At 38.1% G+C, this 25948-nt stretch overlaps 1 long non-coding RNA gene across 7 annotated transcripts in view; it reads right to left on the bottom strand.

Moving 5' to 3' along the window:
• Positions 1-25948, bottom strand: part of LOC143662569 (uncharacterized) — a 198512-nt gene that overhangs the window by 150214 nt on the left and 22350 nt on the right. Inside the window, exon 1 of one of the 7 annotated variants that reach the window (XR_013165426.1) lies at positions 6787-6818. The exons of 5 other annotated variants lie outside the window; for them this stretch is intronic. This is a non-coding gene — a long non-coding RNA (uncharacterized LOC143662569). Of the gene's footprint in view, positions 1-6685; positions 6744-6786; positions 6819-25948 lie in introns of those variants that run through there. One more of the 7 variants, XR_013165428.1, reaches the window with a different exon arrangement.

Below are 25948 nucleotides of genomic sequence, written 5' to 3' on the forward strand. Positions count from 1 at the left end.
AAAATGAAAACACAAAATATCAAAATTTATGGGGTGCAGCAATGACAGTGCTAAGAGAGAAATTTATTGCCTTAAATGCCTATATCAAAAAACAATAAAGAGCAAAATGAGGAATTAACTGTCCACTTGGAAGAACTAGAGAAAGAACAGCAAACTAATCCCAAAGCAAGCAAAAGAAAAGAAATAAATGAAATTGAGAACATGAAAACAATCAAGAAAATCAACAAAACCAGAAGTTGGTTCTATGAGAAAATCAATAAGATTGATGGACTCTTAGCGAAGTTGACAAAGAGAGAGGATGCAAATAAATAAATCAGAAATGGAAGAGGAAACATAACCACTGACCCCACAGAAATAAAGGAAGTAATGAGAGGAAACTATGAACAACTTTATGTTAATAAACTCAACAATGTAGATGAAATGGACAACTTTCTAGAAAAGCATGAACAACCAACATTGACTCAAGAAGAAATAGATGACCTCAACAAACCAATCATAAGTAAAAAAAACTGAATCAGTTAAGAAGCTCCCTAAAAAGAAACATCCAGGACCAGATGGCTTCACACATGAATCCCATCAAACATTCAAGAAAGAATTAGTACCAATCCTGCTCAAACTCTTCAAAAAAATTGAAGAGGAGGGAAAGCTACTTAACTCATTCTACGAAGCCAACATCACCCTCATACCAAAGCCAGACAAAGACATTCCAGAAAAAGAAAACTACAGACCAATCTCTCTTATATTATGAATATAGATGCAAAAATCCTCAACAAAATTCTTGCAAATCGAATCCAGCAGCATATTAAAAGAATTATACACCGTGACCATGTAGGATTCATCCCAGGTATGTAAGAATGGTTCAATTTAAGAAAATCAATTAATGCAATACACCATATCAAAAATCAAAGCAGAAAAACCACATGATCACCTCGATTGATGCAGAAAAGGCACTGGACAAAATTTAACATCTTTTCCTGTTGAAAACACTTCAAAGGGAATATATGAAAAACCCACAGCTAACATCATCCTTAATAGGGAAAAACTGAAAACTTTCCCCCTAAGATCAGGAACAACACAAGGATGTCCACTATCACCATTGTTATTCAACATTGTGTTCAAAGTTCTAGCCAGAGCAATTAGACAAGAAAAAAAAATACAAGGCATCAAAACTGGAAAGGAAGAAGTAAAACTCTCACTGTTTGCAGATGATATGATACTGTATGTCAAAAACCCCGAAAAATCCACAGCAAAACTACTAGAGCTAATAAACAAGTACAGCAAAGTGGCAGGTTACAAGATAAACACTCAAAAATCTGTAGTGCTTCTATATACTAGTAATGAACAATCTGAGGGGGAAATCAAGAAACAACATGTAAATATCTTGATTGATTTACTTTGAGAGTTGATTTCTTTCAGTAGTCTAAGGCCTTGTGTTTGCAGGATGATTGTACAGCAGGGAGCAGGACATGGAATGGAGCATTCAGTATGGTGATTTGTTTCAGGGTGCAGGTTGGGGATGTTACACTGATGCTTGTGAACATGGGCACCCAGTGGCCAGGAAGGATGTAGCTGTGTGGGTACATCAGTCTGTGGGGCATAAACCTGGTATGCACTGGCCTAAGGCATGGGACCCTTTGCGTGCATACGTAGAACTGTGGCAGCAGGTCAGCATCACGCCTTTGTGGATTGGGGGCAGATGTGACCCAGCTACGCAGGTCAGCACTCTTCTCAGAGCTGGGAAGTGAGGCTGAGGGCTGTGTGCATGTGTGGTTCTAGGACTGCTGTAAAGTGTGGTTCCCAGAGCAGAATGATGTGATTGGGGGCCTGAGCACATGTGTGTGCCTGGGAGTGCTGTAAAGGGATGCACTGAGTTCAGGGAGGCAGGATGAGGCTGGGTAACATTATGGGCAGGGAGACAGGAGTCTGTTTATGGAAGTTAGTGCCTACAAGCTTTATGCACTGGCAACAGCTTGCAGGGGACAGGGAGGGGGAGACAGTGCTCGGGAGGTTTATAGGAGAGGTGGGTTGGGCTGCACTTGGGGTGGGGGTGGGAGACAAGTATGTGTACTGAGGGCTGGTGGAGTGGGGTTGCCTGAAGCATGGGGAATGGGAGAGAGTGATGGGGTTCAGGTGCATGGGGTATGGGGTGAGTTGCCAGTCACGGGGCTGTGCTGGTGATGGTAGCGAACCCAAGGAACAAAGCCTGGCTTACTTCCTAGTCCTGTGCTCCAGTCCATGCACTCTCATGGGCCCCGTGGCTCTGCACCTCCACACCAGGCTCCAGCCTTCTACCTCTCAGTTCCTCGGCCTCCACAACTAGGGCTGCCGCATGTGGTGCAGAAGGCTCTCCTGAATTGCTGCCTCAGTCACCTTCCTGTCCCCTCTTCAACCTTTCTGTGGAGCAGGGCTAATCTCAAGCCACTCTAGTCAGCCATCTTCCCAGAAGTCCAGGGTTCATTTTTTAAACATAAATATCCAGTTGTTTCATCACTATTTGTTGAAATGACTGACCTTTATCCATTGACTTATGTTGGCCTCTTTATCAAAAATCAATTGACAGTTGATGTGTGGGTCTATTTCTGGGATCTCTATTCTATTCCATTGTTCTATTTGTCAATATAATGCCAGTATAATTCTGCCTTGATTAGAATATGTATATTATATTCTGAAATCAGGTAGTTTAAAAGTTTGCTTTTCTTTTTCAAAATTATTTTGGCTATTCTAGATTCTGTGCATTTCCATTTAAGTCATACAGTCATTTTGTCAATTTTTACACAAATGCCTGTTGGAAATTTAATTAGGAATTCATTAAATTTACAGATCAATATGGGGGGAAGGGCTGACATATTAACAATATTGCATCTTCTAATCAAAGGACATTATATTTCTCCATTTATTTACACAGTATTTTAATTTCTCATTAATATTTTCATATTTTGCAATGTACAGATTTACATATCATTCATTATATTTATTACTAAGTATTTTATGGGTTTTGATGCAGTTGTAAAATATTTATTATTAATTATTTTTGCTTTTGTATCCTGCAACCTTGCTAAATTCACATTTTAATATGAAAATCTAAACAAAAAGAAGAGTTGAAATAAATTTACAGTAAACACCTGCATACCCACAACCTAAATGTTATAATTTTTTCTATATTTTCCTTCTCACATACATATCTATCAATCTTATTTGTCTTATTTTTTATGTAATTCAAGTAAGTTGCAGACATCAGTATAGTTCATCCCATATATGTAAGCATGCAAATCATTACAGTTTCATTGTTTTAAGAAAATTGACCTACAGTGAAATGCAAAACTATTAAGTGAAGCATTTGGTAACTTTTGACAAATGCATAATGCCTGCATTCTTTCATGTCCCTTCCAAATGAATCCTTGCTCCCACACCCCCAGAGCAGATAACTTTTGTTGCCTTTTTTAAAACTATAGAATAGTATGGCCTATTTAGAACTTTGTATAGATAGATTATTGTAGTATGTACTCTTTTTGTGATGGTTACTTTCAATCAGTATAATCAGTATAATGTTTTTTAATTTTATCAATTATGTTATATATATCTTTTTTAAAATTGCTGATAGTATACCATTATATGAACATACCACAGTTTGTTTATCCATTCTACTATTCATGGACATTTGTGCTGTTTGAAATTTTTGGAGCTTATGAATAAACTGTGCACATTCTTGCACAAATCTTTTTTGGAATATGCCTTCATATCTCTTGGATAAATACCTTAGCATGAAATTGCTGGGATAGGTTTACATTCAGTTGTTTGAGAAATGGCCAGGCCTATTTTCCAAAGTGGTTTTAAAATATTCTACACTTTCACCAACACTATAGGATTTGAGGATGTTCTACATCCTTGGCAACATTTGGTGTTGTCAGTCTCTAATTTCAGTGATTTCAGTGAGTGTATAGTGGTATGTCATTATAGTTTTCATTTGCATTTCCCCACAGGCTCATCATGTAAGCACTTTCATGTGCTTTTTTTTCCCTCTTTGTGAAGTGTCTGCTCAAACCTTCTGCTAATTAAAAAAAAATTTGTCTTTTGTTATTGAATTGTAGGAATTTTTATATGCCCTAGATACTCGAATTTTATCAGGTATTTTTTCAGATATTTTTTCAATTTTTGGTTTGTGTATTATTTTCTTAATGGGATCTTTCAATGAGTAGGATTTTAAAATTTTTGACGGTCTAATTATCAATTTTTTCATTTTTATATATTGTTGTTTATGTTTAATGAGCTTTTTCCATAGAAAAAATATTGTTCTATGTTTTCTTCTGAAACCTTATAACTTTAATTTTTATGTTTAGGCTTATGACACCTCTCTAATAAATTTTTTTTTTTGCACATGGGCAGGCACTGGTAATTGAACCTGCGTCTCCAATATGGCAGGCAAGAACTCTGCCATTGAGACACTGTCGCACTGCCCTCTAATTAATTTTTGTATACATTATGAGGTAAGGGTTGAATTTTTTCCCAATATAGATATACATCTATTTCAGCATCATTTGTTGAAAATTTTTTCATTTCCCCATTTAACTGCATTGGTGCTTTTGTTGAAATTCAATTGACTGTATAATTGTGGGTCTGTTTAGGGTTCTATATTCTGTTTAATTGATCTATTTAATTTTATGCCTGTAATAAACTCTCTTGATCACTGTAAATGTATAAGTCTTGAAGTCATGTTATATTAAGTCCTACACCTATTTTTTCGAGACTCTTTTGTACATCTTGGTCCTTAGCATTTTAGAATCATTTTGGCAATTTGTATTTTTTTTTAAAAAAGAACTAATAGGACTCTGATTGAAATTACTTTGACTCTGTAAGTCAGTATGGAGAGAACTGACATCTTAATATTGAGTCTTTCAATTCATGAAGAAAGCATCTGTCTTCATTTATTTTGGTTGATTTTAATTTATCTCATCAGCGTTTTACAATTTTCAGTGGAGAAGTCTTGTGCATCTTTTGCTGAATTTATTCCCAAGTACTTTATGTTTTTTATGTCTTTATTGTGCTATTTTGATAATTTTGTTTTCAAATTGACTATAGCTAGCATGTAAAATTATAACTGATATTTGTATTTTGGCCTTATATCCTGTAACCTTGCTAAATTCATATTGGTAGATTCTTTAGGATTTTCTGTGTAGACAACCACATCATTTGTAAATAAAGCTGGTTTAATTTATTGTTTCCAAACCTTATGCTTTTTATTTCTTCCTCTTGTCTTAATGCATTGATTAGGAGTCCAGTACAATGTAGAATAGAAGTGGCTAGAATGGACACCATTGCCTTTCTCTGATGTTAATAAAAACTGTTCAATATATTTCACTATTAAATATGATGAGAGTTCTGAAGAGATGGCAGAATAGGGTAGGTTGATTTCATCCCTGCTCTTAGGAATAGCTAGGGAAGGGATGAGAAGGCAACTGGGATGGTGATTCCAGGGTCTGAGTGACCTGAGAGTGTCTTCTACACCACATAGGGTCTTCTACACTCTGGTTGCAAAAGCTAAAGGAATTGAGACACGGAGAACAGAGGACTGTCCAGCTAGTGCAAACAGCCTAATGCTGCCTTTCCAAAGAGAAGCCTGGAGCCCTTAGGAGTGCATGGACAGGGAGACTGGGTCTAGGAAGTAAGCCAAGCTCCATTCCTCGAACGGGCTACCCTCATGTGCACTGCTCCTGCCCTGTGACCTGCATCTCCCCCCACACCCACACACATGAACTCTGATACTGCCCTCCTCTGTGGTGCTCCAAGCATCCTGGCCCTGACTTGCACCCCCCACACATCCCTGCCCCAATCTCATGTCCCGCATATGCACCTGGACCAGCCTAATCTACCTCTCCTGCACAAGTGCACAATCTCACCCCACCCCTCCCAACACCTGTACACCTGCGCCCAGCCCTTTGGCCTCCACCTCCCCCTGAATGCCCCCTGCAGGCAGTCACTGGTGCATCCAAGCTGCAGGGGCTCACCTACATACCCGGGCCACATCTGCCCCCAGGCCACACAATTGCACAACCCTTCCCTGGGCGCCCCAAGCTCTGCGCATGTGTATGTTAGTGTAAGACCCTCCCAGATCTGTGCATGTGCACACCCCTGCCATGTCTCCAAGCTCTGGGTAAGTACTGACCTGTGTATCTGGGCCATACCTACCCCCAGACCATGCAGGCTCAACCGTGGCCCACTGTCCCTGAGTTTGGTACACATGCACATCAGGGCCCCACCCCCTAGACCCACACACACTAGGGCCCTGTCCCACACACCCATGAACATGCACAGCCACATCCTCTCCACCAGATGCCCATATATCCATGCACAGACCTCTAGACCCCTGCACGCCAACCTCCTTCCCTACACAAGTGCACACCCTGGCCCCACCTGTGGCACAAGTGCTCTATTCCCACATCTGGCAGGTGCTCACATGTGCATCTGTGCTGCATAGTCCGCCATACATGCATATACCCCTGCACACCCATGCTATGGCCCCATCCACCTGATGTTACCCTCCCCTGACCCATGTCCTGCAATCCCCACAAACTGTGCTCTGCCCCTGCACACTAGCACAGCCCCATCCCAGGCCCCCTGGATCCCTCCCCCTGCACAAGGACACACCCATGCCCTGCCCTCCTTATGTCCCGATTTCTGTGCCACCTACCCACACCCTGATTCCAAAGACCCTTATGCTCCACATTCTGCCTGTGCACAAGCCCCCGTGCATCTGCTAAGCCCCCCCATTCACCTCCTACTGCACCCTACCTCTGTATCACACTGCACCCTGCTCCTGTGCTCTAAGGCCTGCCTGAGCCACACCCCACCCCTATGACCCTCACAATGCATCTCCACAACCATGCGCCCCGCACCCAGGCTCACAGGTATCAGCAGAGCATTTCTGAGCCATTACTTGCACTGCAGTTCATCATTGCATTGTTGTGCCCTACATTCTGCTCCACATACATCCCACAAATACAAAGCTTTAGACTACCAAAGGAAATCAACTTCCATGCTCCTCATCCATCCCGCAAATACACAGCTTTAGTCTACTGAAGAAAATCAACTTCCATGCTCCATATCCATCCTACAAATGCAAAGCTTTACCTACTGAAGGAAATCAACTTTCAAAATAAACCTATGAAGATATTTACATGCCTCAAAGGCAACAGAAGATCACTAAGCACATCAAGATGCAGACAGATATGGCCCAGCCTAATGACAAAACAAAACACTGCAGGATATACAGACTTTACAGTCAAAAATGTTCACTTAACTAATCAAAGATATTCATTTAACCCTACTAAATAAAATCAGTAGGATGGCTAATGACTTAGAGGAGACAAGGAGACAAGAACAGCATAAAGAGAAATTTGAAAGAATAAATAGAAAAATAGCAGTTATCACAGAGATTAAAATGCTGTAGACCAAATAAAAAATATGCTAGACACACACAACAGTAGATTTGAAGAGGCAGAAGAAAGAGTAAGTGAACTAGATGACAGGACAACATTTTGAATACACAAAAGAGGAAATGGCAAAAAAGATAGAAAATTTTGAATTGGACCTCAAGGAAATGATGGACAATACAACCACACAGATATAAGAATCATCGGTGTCCCAGAAAGAGAAGAGAAGAGTAACAGGCTAGGAAGATTAGTTGAGGATATATGGGGGAAAGCTTCTCAGCCCTTATAAAGGGCATAAATATGCAAATCAAATAAGCCCATGGGCTCAAAACATAACAAATCCAAATAGGCCTTTCCCAACACGCATACTCATCAGTCTGTCAGATGTTGAAGAGAAGCTGAAGTTGGCAAGAGAAAATCAATCTACATCATACACATTAGACTGACTTCGAACAACTCAACTGGCACTATTAAGGTGAGAAGGCAGCAGGAATTTAAGACCCTAAAAGAGAAAGACATCCAGCCAAGAATTCTGTACTCAGTTAAACTGTCCTTCAAAACTGAGGGAGAGGTTAAAATTTTCATAAAGAAACAAATGCTGAAAGAATTCGTCAACAAGAGATTGGCCCTCCAAGAAATACTAAAAAGAATTCTGCTGGCCAGAATAAAAGACAGGAGAGGGAAGTTTGGAGGAGGGCACATAAGTGAAGAATACCAGTAAGGATAACTTAAAGAATAAAAAGAGAAAGAGGGGTTCTGGGAAATGATCATGATGATGAATATGCAACTATGTGATGATATTGTGAATTGCTGAGTGTATGTGTTGGGAATGTTTGTGTTTCTTTCTCATAATTTTTTTTTAATTAATAAAAAATTAAAAAAAGAGAAAAAGGGAAAAGAATATATAGATTTGACAAATAAAATCCAAAGGATAAGATGGTGGATTCAAGAAACACCTTTATGGTAATAACTTTGAATGTTAACAGACTAAACTTACCAATTAAAAGATACAGATTGGCAGAATGGATTAAGATATATAATCCACCTATATACTGGACAAAATAGACTTTAAATGAAAAGACATCATAAGAGACAAAGAAGAACACTATATATTAATAAAAAGACAATTCTCCAAGAAGAAATAACAATCATAATGTTTATGCTCCCAATCAAGAGCTCCAAAGTACATGAGACAAATATTGGCAAAATGAAGGGAGTGATAGACATTTCACCTATAATAGTAGGAGACATCAATACGCTACTCTTATCTATGGATAGAATAACCAGACAGAGGATCAGCAAGGAAATAGAGAACTTAAATAATCTGATAAATGAATTAGACCTAACAGACATATATAGGCCATTATACCCCAAAATGCCAGGATATACATTCTTCTCTAGTGCTCATGGAACATTCTCCAGAATAGGTCATATGCTGGGGCACAAAACAGGTCTTTATAAATGTAAAAGCACTGAAATAATTCAAAGCACTTTCTCTGGTCACAATGGAATGAAGGTGGGAACAAATAACGACCAAAGAATGAGAACTTTCACAAATATATGGAGATTAAATAACACACTCTTAAACAACCAGTGAGTCAGAGAAGAAATTGCTGGCTGTCTGAAGATAAATAAAAATGAGAACCCAATATGTCAGAACTTATGGTATGTAGCAAAGGCTGTGCAGAAAGGAAATTTATTACCCTAAATGCCTACTGTAAAAAAGAAGAAAGAGCAAATATCAAGAACTTAACTGCTCACGTGGAGGAACTTGAGAAAGAACAGCAAACTAACCCCAAAGCAAATAGAAGAAGAGAAATAACAAAGATTAAAGCAGAATTAAATGAATGGGAGAACAAAAAAAAAACAGTAGAAAGAATTAATAAAAAAAAAGTTGGTTCTTTGAAAACATCAATAAAATCGATAAGCCACTAGCAAAGCTGACAAAGAAAAAAAAGAAAGGATGCAAATAAACAAAATCAGAAATGAGAGAGGAGTCATTATGACAGACCCTGAAGAAATTAAAAAAGAAATCGTAAGAGGCTACTATGAACAACTATATACCAACAAACTAGACAACTTTCATGAAAGTTGACAAATTCCTGGAAACACATGAACAAGCTACCCTGACTCAAGAAGAAATAGAAGATTTCAACAAACCAATCACAAATAAAGAGATTCAAGTCATCAAAAATACTCATACAAAGAAAAGCCCAGGGCCAGATGGCTTCACAGGAGAATTTTATCCAATATTCCAGTAAGAACTAACACCAAACCTGCTCAAACTTTTCTAAAAAATTGAGGAAAAAGGAACACTATCTAACTCATTTTATGAAGCTACCATCACCTAAATACCAAAACCAGAAGATGCTATATGAAAGGAAAACTACAGACAAATCTCCCTAATGAAATAAATCCAAAAATTCTCAATAAAATACTAGCAAATAGAATTCAACAACACTGAAAGAATTATACACCACAACCAAGTGGGGTATATACCAGGAATGCAAGGATAGTTCAACACAAGAAAATCAATTACTGTAAGACAGCACATTAACAAAACAAAAGGGAAAAATCACATGATCATCTCGATTGATGCTGAAAAAGCATTTTCTCATAAACACACTTCAAAAGGTAAGAATCAAAGGTAACTTCCTCAATATGAGAAAGCGGATATATGAAAAACCTATAAACGGCATCATACTCAATGGAGAGAAACCAAAAGCTTTCCTCCTAAGATCAGGAATGAGACAAGGATGCCCTCTGACACCACTATTATTCAACATTGTACTAGAAGTTCTAGCTAGAGCAATCAGGCAGGAAAAAGAAATAAAAGGCATCCAGATTTGAAAGGAAGAAGCAGAAGTTTCATTATTTGCAGATGACATGATACTGTACTTGGAAAATCCTGAGACATCTACAACAAAGAATTTGAGCTAATAATCAAATTCAGCAAGGTTGTGGGATATAAAATTAATGTGTAAAAATCAGTAATCTTTTATACACAAACAATGACCTAATTGAGAAGTCAATTAAAGAAATAATCTTCCATTCAAAATAGCAACTAAAAGAATCAAGCATCTAGGAATGAACTTAAGTAGGGATGTAAAGGGCTTATACACAGAAAACTACTTAATACTGCTAAATGAAATCGAAGACCTAAATAGATGGAAAGACATTCCCTGTTCTTAGATAGGAAGGTTAAATACAGTTGTCAATTCCACCCACATTGATCTCCAGATTCAATTAAATACCAATCAAAATTCCAACAATCTATTTTGAAGACTTGGAAAAGCTAGTTACCAAATTCGTCTGGAAGGGAAAGAGACACCAAATAGCTAAAAGCATCCTAAAAAAAGAAGAATGAAGTGGGAGAATTAACACTACCTGATCTTAAAACTTATTTATAAAGCCACAGTGGTCACTACAGCTTTGTATTGGCATAAAGATAGAAGTATTGACCAATGAAATCTAATCAAGAGCACAGAAACAGACCATGAAATCTATGGTCAACTGATCTTTGACAAGGCCCCCAAACCCACGGAACTGGGACAAAATAGTCTTTTCAATAAATGGACATGGAAGAACTGGATATCAATACTCAAAAGAATGAAAGAGGACCCCTAATTTACATCCTATACAAAAGTGGATCAAACATCTAAATATAAGAATCAGTACCATAAAGCTCCTAGAAGAAAATGTAGGGAAACATCTTCAAGACCTAGTATAATAGGAGGTAGCTTCCTAAACTTTACATCCAAAGCACAAACCACAAAGGAAATAATACATAAATGGGAATTCCTCAAAATCAAATGCTTTTATGTCTCAAAAGACTTGGTCAAAAGTGTGAAGAGGCAGCCAACTCAATGGGAAAAAAATACTTGGAAATCACACATCAGACAAAGGCTTGATATCCTTCCTGTATACATAAAGAAATTGTACAACTCAACAGCAAAAGAACTGTTGGGCTAAAGATATGAGTAGACATTTTTCTGAAAAGCAAATACAGATAGCTCAAAAGCACATGAAGAGATGCTCATTTTCATTAGCTATAGGGGAAATGCAGATCAAGATTACAATGAGATGCCACCTCATACCTATAAGAATGGCTGCTGTTTACCAAACAGGAAGCTACAAATGTTGGAGAGGATGTGGAGAAATGGGCCACTTATGCAGGTACAGCTGCTATAGAAGACAATTTGGCAGTTCCTGGAAACTACATATCGAGTTGTCTTATGGTCTGGCAATACCACTACTTGTTATATACCCAGAAGAACTGAAAGCAGTGACAGACATTTGTACACTGATGTTCATAGCTGCATTATTCACAATTGCCAAAAGATGGAAATAATCCAAGTCCCCATCAACAGATAAGTGAATAAACAAAATGTGGTATATACTTATGATGGAATATTAGGCAGCAGTAAGATAAAATATTAGGCAGTAAGTAAGCACATGACAAGATGAATGAGCCTTGAGGACCTAATGCTGAGTGAAATAAACCAGACACAAAAGGATACCTACTGTATGATTCCACTTTTATGACTGTGGTAAAGGTAAACTCAGCATCTTATAGTACAGAATATAGAGGACCTATAGATACATGGAAACTAGAGATGGGTGAATGAATAGCTAATGAAGTTGAACTCATATGTAAGGGAATAGACAGAAGTGAAGGCAGTTCACTAGTGGTCTGTAAGTAAGACTATCATTCTGAAGGTGAACATGACTGAAAGGGGTTATATAGATTTATGTGTCACACCAAGTAGTGTTAACTACAAATGTAAATAAGTTTTTGCATGAATTACTTCAAAGGTATGAATCTTATATAAAAAGTGTGTAAGTTTGGGGTCTGGGGGAAAACTGCTATTGCATGCTTGGGATATGTTTATCAGGAAAACATCAACAACCAGGGGTAATTAATGGGGGGTGGGATAACAGGAGAAGTCTAGATTTTCTGTTTGTTAAGGGTGTGTTTACTGGTTATCTTTCTCTTGGGAACAATGAAATTATTTAAAATTGAGAGTGTTGATGGATTGCTGACTTCGGACATTATGCATGATGTCTAATGAATGGAGGTGGCTGAAGGATGCACTGACTGAGAAGTAGATTGGTAAATGATGGTATATACATGATTGAATATCATGCTGCTACAAAAAAGGACGAAGTTGTGAGGCACGCAACATTGTGAAGGAACCTGTGGGACATTTGGTGAGGCAAAATAAGCCAGAAAGGAAAGAACAATTACTGTATGGTCTCATTTAGAAAATACTTGTAAGAAAATTGGGGCCTAGCATTCTAGTTTGCTAGCTGCCGGAATGCAATATACCAGAAACAGAATGGTTTTTAAAAAGGGGAATATAATAAGTTGCAAGTTTAGACTTCTAAGGCCAAGAAAATGTCCCAATTAAAATGAGTCTGTAGAAATGTCCAATCTAAGGCATCCAGGGAAAGATACCTTGGTTCAAGAAGGCCGATGAAGTTCAAGGTTTCTCTCTCAAGTGGAAGGGCACATGGTGAACACAGTCAGAGTTTCTCTCTCATCTGGAAAGGCACATGGTGAACACAGTCAGGGTTCTCTCTCATCTGGAAGGGCACATGGCTAACATGGCGTCATCTGCTAGCTTTCTCTCCCGGCTTCTGGTTTCATGAAGCTCCCTGGGAGGCATTTTCTGTCTTCATCTCCAAAGGTCGCTGGCTCGTGGACTCTTTGCTTTGTGATGCTGCTCTCTCTGAATCTCCCATTCTCCAAAATGTTTCCTCTTTTTTAGGACTCCAATAAACCCACCCAAATGGGTGGAGACATGTCATCACCTAATCCAGTTTAACAACCATTCTTGACTAAATAACATCATCCAGGGAGATTATCTGATTACAGTTTTAAATATACAGTATTGAATAGGGATTATTTTACCTTTATGAAATGGGATTTTGATTAAAATATGGCTTTTCTAGGGGGCATACATCCTTTCAAACCAGCACACCTAGATTGTAAGCTCTTATAACAGTCACATTTAGTCCAGAGTGGTAATTATTATTTCTGGATTTTGAGAGGCTGTTTTATGTATGTATGACCTATTATTTAGAGTGAAGAATGAAGCTGATCAGGTTGGGATTAAGGTAATTCAGAATACCAGGGTAAGGAAGAAATTGTGTATACTTTAGAACCTCATCTACTCTTTGAGACCAAAGGAAGAATGGTTTATTTTGTCCAGAATCTAAATTTTCTGTAGTCCATGATCTAACTCAACCTGTCCAGATAGATTATTTAAACAACCCAAACACAGGGAACCCAGAATAAGAATGAGAGTCTTTAATTCTTTATAGCTTCATGTAATGCCTGACTATATTCCAGAGTATATTAAGCAGATAATAAAAAAATATTGGCAAGGTCCCTTGAGGGATGGGAGAGAAAATATGGAACTATTAAACTTTATCACCTGGGAAACCCTTGATACTGTGTCAAACATTAGGGATGCCCAAATCAATAGGCCAAGACCTTGATCTTGAGGCTTACTCTTGTGAAGCTTTTGTATATAGTGGAGAAGCTTATCCTACCTATAACTATGCCTAAGAGTTACTTAGAGGACCTCTTTTGTTGCTCAGATGTGGCCTCTCTCTAAGCCCAACTCTGCAATGAAGTCATTATCCGCCCTCCTGCATCAACATGACATCCAAGTATGAAAGTCTCCCTGATGGTGTGGGAGATGACTCCCACGGATGAGTCTGGCCCTGGCACCATGGTATCAACAATGCTATCCTGACCAAAAGGGGGGAAAGAAGTGTTACAAATAAGGTATCAGTGGCTAAGAGAGTTCAAATGGAGTCAAGAGGCTACTCTGGAAGTCATTCCTACACAACCATCAGTAAGACATTGCTACCTACCATAATTTGCCAACCCCCAACGAAAACCAATCCAGCTAATCCTAAAGAACACTTAGGGCATTTGTCATGGTTAGGAACATGTGTCAACTTGGCCAAGTTGTGGTAGCTGTTTATCTGATTGGGCAAGTACTGGCCTGTCTGTTGCAATGAGGACATTTCATAGGATTAGGTCATGATCATGTCAGCTGCATCCACAGCTGATTCCATTTGTAATCAGCCAAAAGGGAGTGTCTTCTACAATGAGTGATGCTAAATCTAATCACGGGAAGCCTTTTAAGGAGGACTCAGAGGAGACAGGCCCCATTCCTGCTTCGGCTGGTGGGCCTCTCCTGCGGAGTTCATCCAGACTCTCCATTGGAGTTGTCGGCTTCACAGCCTGCCCTGTGGATTTGGACTCTGGGTTCCTGCGGTCATGTGAGACACTTTTATAAATTTTATATTTGCAAGTGTTCCCTGTTGATTCTGTTTCTCTAGAGAACCCTAACCAATTCAGCATTACATAAGATTCTACCAAGGTATCCATGCACTAGGGTAACTTTCCAGAAGCCTACAACCTCTACATGGGTTCCTGGGCCAGATAAGTCCTGGAATGCAGAGGGGTCAGCCTTTCAGAACATCAAATAGTTCCATCCCCATATCCCAATTTGGCAGCCCCTTTCAACATGAAAATGTTACAATGGGCATAGCCCAAATACCCTAAAGAGTGGGAGAAAGATAAAAAGTCATGATGGAGTTATACAAAGAAGTAGTGGGTTAACAAATGACTATGATTGCTGAAGTCATTATATCAATATTTCTTTCAGTCTTCAGTATCTTAGAACAACTCAAAGTAAAAACTAAAAACGGTGGAACTGCAACCCATATCAAACTCTTAAGTCTGTTCTCATTTTAATGTCTGTAGATCTATAGTGATCGCCTTTGTTTTATTCATGAAAATGGTAATTTGTGTCCTTTTTCTGGCTTATCCATTTCATTAATTTTCCAAAGTACTAACTTTTGTTAATTTTCTGTTATGTGTCTGTAGTCTATTCCATTGTTTTTTTGCTATTATTTTTATTATTCCTTTCCTTGCACCTATTTTGGACTTAATTTGCTCTTTCATTACCCCCCCCCCCCCAGTTTCTTAAGGTAAAAACTTAGATTATAGCAAATGAAACTATGTATTTCTCTGAAATAATGCTTCAGCTGTATCCTTCAAAATTCTATTGAATTTTGAATTCTATTATTCAAAATTTTACTCCAGGGCTGCTCTGTCAATGGCAGTATATACTCCGAGCAGAGAATAAAGATTGGCTGCTTCAATGGTGGAGGAAATAAACAGTCTTCTTGGCTATCACTTGCCAAAAAGTATTTTCAAAAGTATTTATTCCTATTGAATCAAACTATGTCTAATTTGAAAAATCCTTGGACTTCAAATGAAGTGAATTCCTCCTTTCCATTTAACCATTAAACCTGGTCATGCCAGAAAAGGTAAAGCTGGCTATACTTGGAACTCCATCTATTTCCATAGTAGAGACAACCTATGTAAATTCAGGGCATTTTTTGTTTTTAATGTAGACAAAGCTTATATTCTTTTATCTCTGATTTTTCCCCCTTTAAATACCAGTATTGTAATAATTTTGATGACATGTATTTAAAATGTGAATAACAGAAATGTGTCTGTAAAAAAATTTTATAGTGTTTAATTATATCTTAAAATTTCCCTTTGATTTCTTCTTTGATCATTGGTTATTTAGAAATATGTTATTTCTAAGTATTGAGGGAGATTTCAGTTATCTTAGTTATTGATTTCTAATTTATGGCCCATCAAATGACTTATATTGCTGAACATTTCATATGTACTTGAAAAGAATGTTTCACTCAAGTACACACCTCAGGTTCATATTATGCACTTCATGAAAGAAATAATATTTATGCATAATTCTATCCACCTGCCTTTCCTTTCTTTTGTATTCTTTTGCCGTGCTACTTCAACAGACTTATAAGCTCCACCCTATAATATCATTAATTTTGCTTTCGTCAGTTGTCTTTTAAGGAAATTGTTAGAAGAAAAATAACATAGTATTTATGTCTACCGAATTAAGAGCAGTTTCTAATGCTTTTTCTTCTTTCATACATATCTTAAGTTTCCATCAGATATAATTTCCATTCAGATGGAAAATTATCTTATAGAATTTCTTGTAGAGAAATTCTGCTGGGGACAAATTCTCTTAGTTTGTATTTATCTGAAAATGTATCTATTTCATCCTCATTTTTATTAAGTTTTTTTATTAATTAAAAATTTTTTTAAATATGACAACAAAGAAACACAAACACTTAACATATGATCATTCTATTCTATCTATATAATCAGTAATTCACAATATCATCACATAGCTGCATATTCAGCATCATGATCATTTCTTAGAACATTTGCATCAATTCAGAAAAAGAAATAAAAAGACAACAGAAAAAATTCATACATACCATACCCCTTATCCCTCCCTTTCTTTTTTAATTAATTTATTTTTTATTTTTGATACATAACCACATACAAACATAAACACTCTTATCATATGATCATTCTGTTCTTGTTATATAATCAATAACTCACACTATCATCAGATAATTGTATATTCATCATCATGATCATTTCCTAGAACATCTGCATCAATTCAGAAAAAGCAATAAATAGAAGACGGAGGAAAATTCATACAAACCATACCCCTTACCCCCTTCCACCGATCACCAGCATTTCAATCTACTAAATTTATTTTAACATCTGTTTCCCCTATTATTTATTTATTTTTAATCCATATGTTTTACTTGTCCATCGACAAGGTAGACAAAAGACACATCAGACACAAGGCTCTCACAACCACACAGTCACACTGTGACAGTCTTATCATCATACAATTATCTTCAAGAAACATGGCCACCAGAGCACAGCTCCACATTTTCAGGCAGTTCCCTCCGGCCTCTCCATTACAATTTGACTAACAAGGTGATACCTATTTAATGCATAAGAATAACCTCCAGGATAACCTCTCAACTCTAGAATCTCTCAGCCATTGACACTTTATTTTGTCTCATTTCTCTCTTCCCCCTTTTGGTCGAGAAGGTTTTCTCAATCTCTTGATGCTGAGTCCCAGCTCATTCTAGGATTTCTGTTCCACGTTGCCAGGAAGGTCCACACCCCTGGGGGAGTCATGTCCCACATAGAGAGGGGAAGGGCAGTGAATCTGCTTGTTGTGTTGGCTGGGAGAGAGAGGCCACACCTGAGCAACAAAAGAGGTTCTCTTGGGGGTGAATCTTAAGCCTAATTTTAAGTAGGCTTGACCTAAATTTCATATGAACAAACCCCAGGATTGAGGGCTCAGCTTATTGCTCTGGTTGTCCCCACTGCTTGTGAGAATATCAAGAATTCTCCAATTGCGGAAGTTGAATTTTCCCTCTTTCCATCATTCCCCCAAGGGGACTTTGCAATTACTTTTTTATTCACTGTTCAAATCACACTGGGATTTATCGGGGCATCACTCTGGACAAACCTAAAAAATGTTATGCCCTACTCAAGGTTCCATGTACTTATTGTGTTCAATTAAGCTGTCTACATAAATTATATTAGGAACTGCACTAGTCAAAATATTAATTTTGTATCAAATAAACATTTTTTGCTTTAGTTTCAAACATAAGTTAAAATTTTTAAATATTAATTTAAATAATTAAATATTAATTAATATCCATTTTCAACACCCTACAGTATTGACATTCTTTTGTTCTTCCTTATGCAAAAACATTTTCAAATTTGTTCATTTAGTCACTATCATTATACATTCTAGGCATTCCTAGACTATGCCATCTCAGTCTTTATCATTTATCTTTCTTTCTGATTTCATTTGTGCCCCCAGCCTTTCTCCCTCTATCATTCTCACTTTCAGCTTCATTCAGTGTTCTAAAAGCTGGAAATTTTAAATCTAAAAAAAATACAATAGGTGAAATGAAAAAATTAACTCCATAGGCTTAACAGAAGATTGAAAGTGATAGAAGACTAAGTGAGCTTGAAGACAGATTTATAGTAATTGTCCAATCTGAAGAACAGAGAGAAAGACATTCAAAGAAAAGTGAACAGAGTCTTTGGGACCTGAGGGGTAATATCAAATAGTCTAACATACATTTAACAGGGATCCCAGAAGGAGATTATGAAAATGATGTGGAAAGGATGTTTAAGGAAAGTATGGCAAAAATTTTCTCAAATTTGACAAACATCAAATTACTGATTCAAAAAGTCAGCTGTAAGCAGGATATGTACAATTAAAACCACATATAGGTATATAACAGACAATTAATGAATATCAAAAATAAAAAGACAATTTTGAAAGAAGCCAGAAGGAAAAAAGATACACTTCATAAAGGGAAACACATGTAAGAAAGGTGGTAACACTTTATTAAAAACAAGGACATACTGAAAGTGCTAAAAGCAAAATGACAATCTAGAACTGTATATTCAGTGAAAATATTCTTCAAAAATGAGGGTGACAAGTGAAGAATTCTTGATATTCTCACAGGCAGTGGGGACAACCAAAGCAGTAGGTTGAGCCTCCAATTTTGGGGTTTGTTCATACGAAACTTAATCCCTCAAAGGATAGGCTAAGCCTACTTAAAATTAGGCCTAACAGTCACCCCCAAGAGAACCTCTTCTGTTGCTCAGATGTGGCCTCTGTTTCTCAGCCAATACAACAAGCATACTCACTGCCCTCCCCCTCTCTACGGGAGCATGACTCCCAGGGGTGTGGATCTTCCTGGCAAAATCCTAGAATGAGCGGAGACTCAGGATCAAGGGATTGAGAAAAACCCTAGAATGAGCCGAGACTCAGCATCAAAGGATTGAGAGAACCTTCTTGACCAAAAGGGGGAAGAGGGAAATGAGATAAAGTGTCAATGGTTGAGAGATTCCAAACCGAGTTGAGAGGTTATCCTGGAGGTTATTCTTGCGCATTAAATAGATATCACCTTGTTATTCAAGATGTAATGAAGAGGCTGGAGGGAACTGCCTGAAAATGTAAAGCTGTGTTCCAGTAGCCATGTTTCTTGAGGATGATTGAATAATGATATAGCTTTCACAATGTGACTGTGTGATTGTGAAAACCTTGTGTCTGATGCTCCTTTTATCTACCTTGTCAACAGACAAGCAGAACATATGGAATAAAAATAAATAATAGGGGGAACAAATGTTAAAATAAATTTAGCTTGAAATGCTAGTGATCAATGAAAGGGAGAGGTAAGGGGTATGGTATGTATAATTCTTTTTCTGTTTTTGTTTTATTTCTTTTTCTGTTGTCTTTCTATTTCTTTTTCTGAATTGATTTAAATGTTTTAAGAAATGATCATGATGAATATGCAACTATGTGATGATACTGTGAATTAATTACTGATTATATATGTAGAACAGAATGATCATATGTTAAGAATGTTTGTGTTTCTTTCTTGTCATATTTTTTTTTAATTTTAAAAATTAAAAAAAAAATCCCCACAAGCTGGAATAGAAGACAACCTCCTTAATCTGATAAAGGGCATCTACAAAAGCAAAAACAATAAAAAAAAAAAAAAACTACCAACATATTGAATGGTGAAAGGCTCAATGCTTTCTGCGCTGGTTTGAATCTATTATGTACTCCAGAAAAGCCATGTTTCAATCCTAATCCAACCTTGTAGGGGTAACTAGTTCTTTTAATCCTGATTCAATACTGCAAGGTGAAAACTTCCGATTAGATTATCTCCACAGAGGTGTGGCGCGGCCAATAATGGGTGTGACTTTTTTATTAGGTGGAGATGTGACTCCACCCATTCCAGGTGGATCTTGGTTAGTGTACTAGAATTCCTGAAAAGAGGAAACATTTTAGAGAGAGCTCAGAGCCAAGAGAACTGAGCCAACAGAACTTTAGAACAGAGTCATGGATGTTTGAAGACGTTTGCAACCCAGCAGATGTGCCTTCCCATGAGATATTAAGCAAGCTAGAAGCTGGAGAGAGCCAAGGGGAACCAAGAGAGGAAAGCCAGCCCTGGAGAAGCAAAGTGAGGAACCCCCACAGGAACAGAGGCTGAAAGCAATGGAGCCCAGCAGCAAGGGACCAGCACATGCCAGCCCTATGCTTTCCCAGCTGACAGAGGTGTTCCTGATGGCATCAGCCTTTCTTTAGTGATGGTAACCTTATTGTTGGGCCTTAGTTTGTACATTTTCTTGGCGTTAGAACTGTAAACTTGTAACTTATTATTTTTTAAAAAGCCTTTCCTATTTCTGGTATACTGCACTCTCACAGCTTAACAACAACAAAAAAATGTTCTGGCAAAGTCCTAGAGGGAAGGGAGAAAAATTATGGAACTGTTAAACTTTACCATCAGGAGAACCCCAGATAATGTGCCAAACATTAGGGACACCCAAATCAGTGTGATTTGATCTTGAAGTCTGCTCTTGTGAAGCTTACATATGTAGCAGAGAAGCTTAGCCTACCTATAGGTATTCCTGAGTCACCCCAGAGAACCTCTCTTCTTGCTCAAATGTGCCCTTTCTCTTTCTAAGCCCAACTCTGCAAGTGAAATCATTGCCCTACCCTCTATGTGGGACATGACATCCAGGATGAAAGTCTCCCAGGTGGTGTGGGAGATGATCCCCAGGGATAGGCCTGGCCCTGGTACTCTGGGATCGACAATGCCATCCTGACCAAAAGGGGGAAAAGCAGTGTAACAAACAAGGTATCAGTGGCTGAGACAGTTCAAATAGAGTCGAGAGGCTATACTAGAGGTCATTCTTAAGCATGCTTCAGTTAGATATTTCTAACTATCATAACTTGCCAAACTCCAATCAAAACCATTCCAGCCAATCCTAAAGAATACCTATGGCATTATATAAGAGTCTACAAGGGTTCCATGCACTAGGATAACTCTCCAAAACCTACAACTTCCAGATGGGTCCCTGGACCAGATAGAGCCTGGGGTGTAGAGGGGCCAGCCTCTCCAGAACATCTACCAGTTCCATCCCCTATCCATATTATTGACAGCTCCTTCCAACATGAAAAAGTTAGAATGGGCATAGCACAAATACCCCCCAAAGAATGGAAGAAAGATCAAAGGTGATGGTGGAGTTATAGAGAATATCAGGTTTAACAATTGCTGAACCATTATACAGATCTTTCTTTTAGCCTCCAGTACCTTACAGCAGCTAGAAATAAAAACCTAAAATTATGGAATTGTAACCCATACCAAACTGTGAAATCTGCTCTACAACTAACTGTTGCAATGTACTTTGAAATTTATTGCTTTTTAACAAATGAATATGACTGCTAAATCATTATATTGATATTTCTGTTGGTCTTCAGTGTCTTGGAACATCTAGAAGGAAAGATAAAAAATCGTGGAACTATAATGCATACCACACTTTAAAATCTGTCCTATAACTACTTGTTAAAATGTACTTGGAGGACTTCCGGAGAAGATGGCGGCTTAGTAAGACGCGCGGATCTTAGTTTCTTCTCCAGGACAGCTACTAGGGGAGTAGAAACGATACAGAACAGCGCCCAAAGCCACAACAGAGATAAAAAAGACAGCGTACCCCATCCTGGAACAGCTGGCTGGCTGAGAGAAGCCGCTTGGGTGAGATCGCCGAGGCGCGCGGGTGGCGCTCCCTTCCCCCTTCCCGGGCCGGAGTAACTCCCTTCCCCCTTCCCGGGCCGGCTGGGAGAATTGGAGAGATGGTCCCCTGAAACCGCGGCGGCTGGTGGCCACACCACGCGCGGCCCCCCGGACCAACTGAGAGAATTGGATCGGAAATCCCCAGGCCGTGGAGAACGGTGACGGGCGGGGGAGGCCCCTTCCAAACCCGTGACTCCCCGGGAACGTGCACTCTCCCGGGCGGGCCCCTGCCGCTGGCGCCCTCCCGCCACGCTTGTCGCCCAGGCTGACTAGGAAATTCGGACGGGCGCTTTCCCGGGCTGCGGCGGCCAGCAACCCTCCCTGCGTTCGGTCCCCGGGCCAGCTAGAACTCTTCCAAGCTGCTTCGGCTAGCGAACCTCCCGGACAGCGAGAGTTTTCCAAAGTTAAAGGTCCCACAGCACCTTTTACTGGTGGGACCCGCAGACAAACGTGTGCCACGAGCGCCACCTACTGGGCAGGATAAGAAAAACAGAACCCAGGGATTGCACAGAAAAATCTTCCTAACTTTTGGATCCAATACCCAGGGAAATCTGTCTAAATGCGCAGACACCAACAGAAGATAACGGATCACGCTCAAATAATTGAAAATATGGCCCAGTCAAAGGAACAAACCAATAGTGCAAATGAGATACAGGAGCTGAGATAACTAATGCTGAATATACGAACAGAAATGGAAAACCTCTTCAAAAACGAAATCGATAAATTGAGGGAGGACATGAAGAAGACATGGGCTGAACATAAAGAAGAAATAGAAAAACTGAAAAAACAAATCACAGAACTTATGGAAGTGAAGGACAAAGTAGAAAAGATAGAAAAAACAATGGATACCTACAATGATAGATTGAAAGAGACAGAAGATAGAATTAGTGATTTGGAGGATGGAACATCTGAATTCCAAAAACAAACAGAAACTATCGGGAAAAGAATGGAAAAATTTGAACAGGGTATCAGGGAACTCAAGGACAATATGAACCGCACAAATATACGTGTTGTGGGTGTCCCAGAAGGAGAAGAGAAGGGAAAAGGAGGAGAAAAACTAATGGAAGAAATTTTCACTGAAAATTTCCCAACTCTTATGAAAGACCTAAAATTACAGATCCAAGAAGTGCAGCGCACCCCAAAGAGATTAGACCCAAATAGACGTTCTCCAAGACACTTACTAGTTAGAATGTCAGAGGTCAAAGAGAAAGAGAGGATCTTGAAAGCAGCAAGAGAAAAACAATCCATCACATACAAGGGAAACCCAATAAGACTATGTGTAGATTTCTCAGGAGAAACCATGGAGGCTAGAAGACAGTGGGATGATATATTTAAATTACTAAAAGAGAAAAACTGCCAACCAAGACTCCTATATCCAGCAAAATTGTCCTTCAAAAATGAGGGAGAAATTAAAACATTCTCAGACAAAAAGTCACTGAGAGAATTTGTGACGAAGAGACCAGCTCTGCAAGAAATACTAAAGGGAGCACTAGAGTCAGAACCGAAAAGACAGAAGAGAGAGGTATGGAGAAGAGTGTAGAAAGAAGGATAGTCAGATATGATATATATAATACAAAAGGCAAAATGGTAGAGGAAAATATTATCCAAACAATAATAACACTAAATGTTAATGGACTGAATTCCCCAATCAAAAGACATAGAATGGCAGAATGGATTAAAAAACAGGATCCTTCCATATGCTGTCTACAGGAAACACATCTTAGACCCAAAGATAAACATAGGTTGAAAGTGAAAGGTTGGGAAAAGATATTTCATGCAAATAACAACCAGAAAAGAGCAGGAGTGGCTATACTAATATCCAACAAGTTAGACTTCAAATGTAAAACAGTTAAAAGAGACAAAGAAGGACACTATATACTATTAAAAGGAACAATTAAGCAAGAAGACATAACAATCATAAATATTTACGCACCGAACCAGAATGCCCCAAAATACGTGAGGAATACACTGCAAACACTGAAAAAGGAAATAGACATAAATACCATAATAGTTGGAGACTTCAATTCCCCACTCTCATCAATGGACAGAACATCTAGACAGAGGATCAATAAAGAAATAGAGAATCTGAATATTACTATAAATGAGCTAGACTTAACAGACATTTATAGGACATTAAATCCCACAACAGCAGGATACACCTTTTTCTCAAGTGCTCATGGATCATACTCAAAGATAGACCATATGCTGGGTCACAAAGCAAGTCTTAACAAATTTAAAAAGATTGAAATCATACACAACACTTTCTCGGATCATAAAGGAATGAAGTTGGAAATCAATAATAGGCGGAATGCCAGAAAATTCACAAATACGTGGAGGCTCAACAACACACTCTTAAACAACGAGTGGGTCAAAGAAGAAATTGCAAGAGAAATTAGTAAATACCTCGAGGCAAATGAATGAAAACACAACATATCAAAACTTATGGGATGCAGCAAAGGCAGTGCTAAGAGGGAAATTTATTGCCCTAAATGCCTATATCAGAAAAGAAGAAAAGGCAAAAATGCAGGAATTAACTGTTCACTTGGAAGAACTGGAGAAAGAACAGCAAATTAATCCCAAAGCACGCAAAAGGAAAGAAATAACAAAGATCAGAGCAAAAATAAATGAAATTGAAAACATGAAAACAATAGAGAAAATCAATAAGACCAGAAGTTGGTTCTATGAGAAAATCAATAAGATTGATGGGCCCTTATCAAGATTGACAAAAAGAAGAAGAGAGAGGATGCAAATAAATAAGATCAGAAATGGAAGAGGAGACATAACTACTGACCTCACAGAAATAAAAGAGGTAATAACAGGATACTATGAACAACTTTACGCTAATAAATACAACAATTTAGATGAAATGGACGGGTTCCTGGAAAGCCATGAACAACCAACTTTGACTCAAGAAGAAATAAATGACCTCAACAAACCAATCACAAGTAAAGAAATTGAATTAGTCATTCAAAAGCTTCCTAAAAAGAAAAGTCCAGGACCAGATGGCTTCACATGTGAATTCTACCAAACGTTATAGAAAGAATTAGTACCAATTCTCCTCAAACTCTTCAAAAAAATCGAAGCAGAGGGAAAACTACCTAATTCATTCTATGAAGCCAACATCACCCTCATACCAAAACCAGGCAAAGATATTACAAAAAAAGAAAACTACAGACCGATCTCTCTAATGAATATAGATGCAAAAATCCTCAATAAAATTCTAGCAAATCGTATCCAACAACACATTAAAAGAATTATACATCATGACCAAGTAGGATTCATCCCAGGTATGCAAGGATGGTTCAACATAAGAAAATCAATTAATGTAATACACCATATCAACAAATCAAAGCAGAAAAATCTCATGATCATCTCAATTGATGCAGAGAAGGCATTTGACAAGATTCAACATCCTTTCCTGTTGAAAACACTTCAAAAGATAGGAATACAAGGGAACTTCCTTAAAATGATAGAGGGAATATATGAAAAACCCACAGCTAATATCATCCTCAATGGGGAAAAATTGAAAACTTTCCCCCTAAGATCAGGAACAAGACAAGGATGTCCACTATCACCACTATTATTCAACATTGTGTTGGAGGTTCTAGCCAGAGCAATTAGACAAGAAAAAGAAATACAAGGCATCAAAATTGGAAAGGAAGAAGTAAAACTATCACTGTTTGCAGACGATATGATACTATACGTTGAAAACCCGGAAAAATCCACAATGAAACTACTAGAGCTAATAAAGGAGTACAGCAAAGTAGCAGGTTACAAGATCAACATTCAAAAATCTGTAGCATTTCTATACACTAGTAATGAACAAGCTGAGGGGGAAATCAAGAAACGAATCCCATTTACAATTGCAACTAAAAGAATAAAATACCTAGGAATAAATTTAACTAAAGAGACAAAAAACCTATATAAAGAAAACTACAAAAAACTGTTAAAAGAAATCACAGAAGACCTAA

Source organism: Tamandua tetradactyla, chromosome 18 (assembly GCF_023851605.1).
Source record: "Tamandua tetradactyla isolate mTamTet1 chromosome 18, mTamTet1.pri, whole genome shotgun sequence".
NCBI classification, from domain to species: Eukaryota; Metazoa; Chordata; class Mammalia; order Pilosa; family Myrmecophagidae; genus Tamandua; species Tamandua tetradactyla.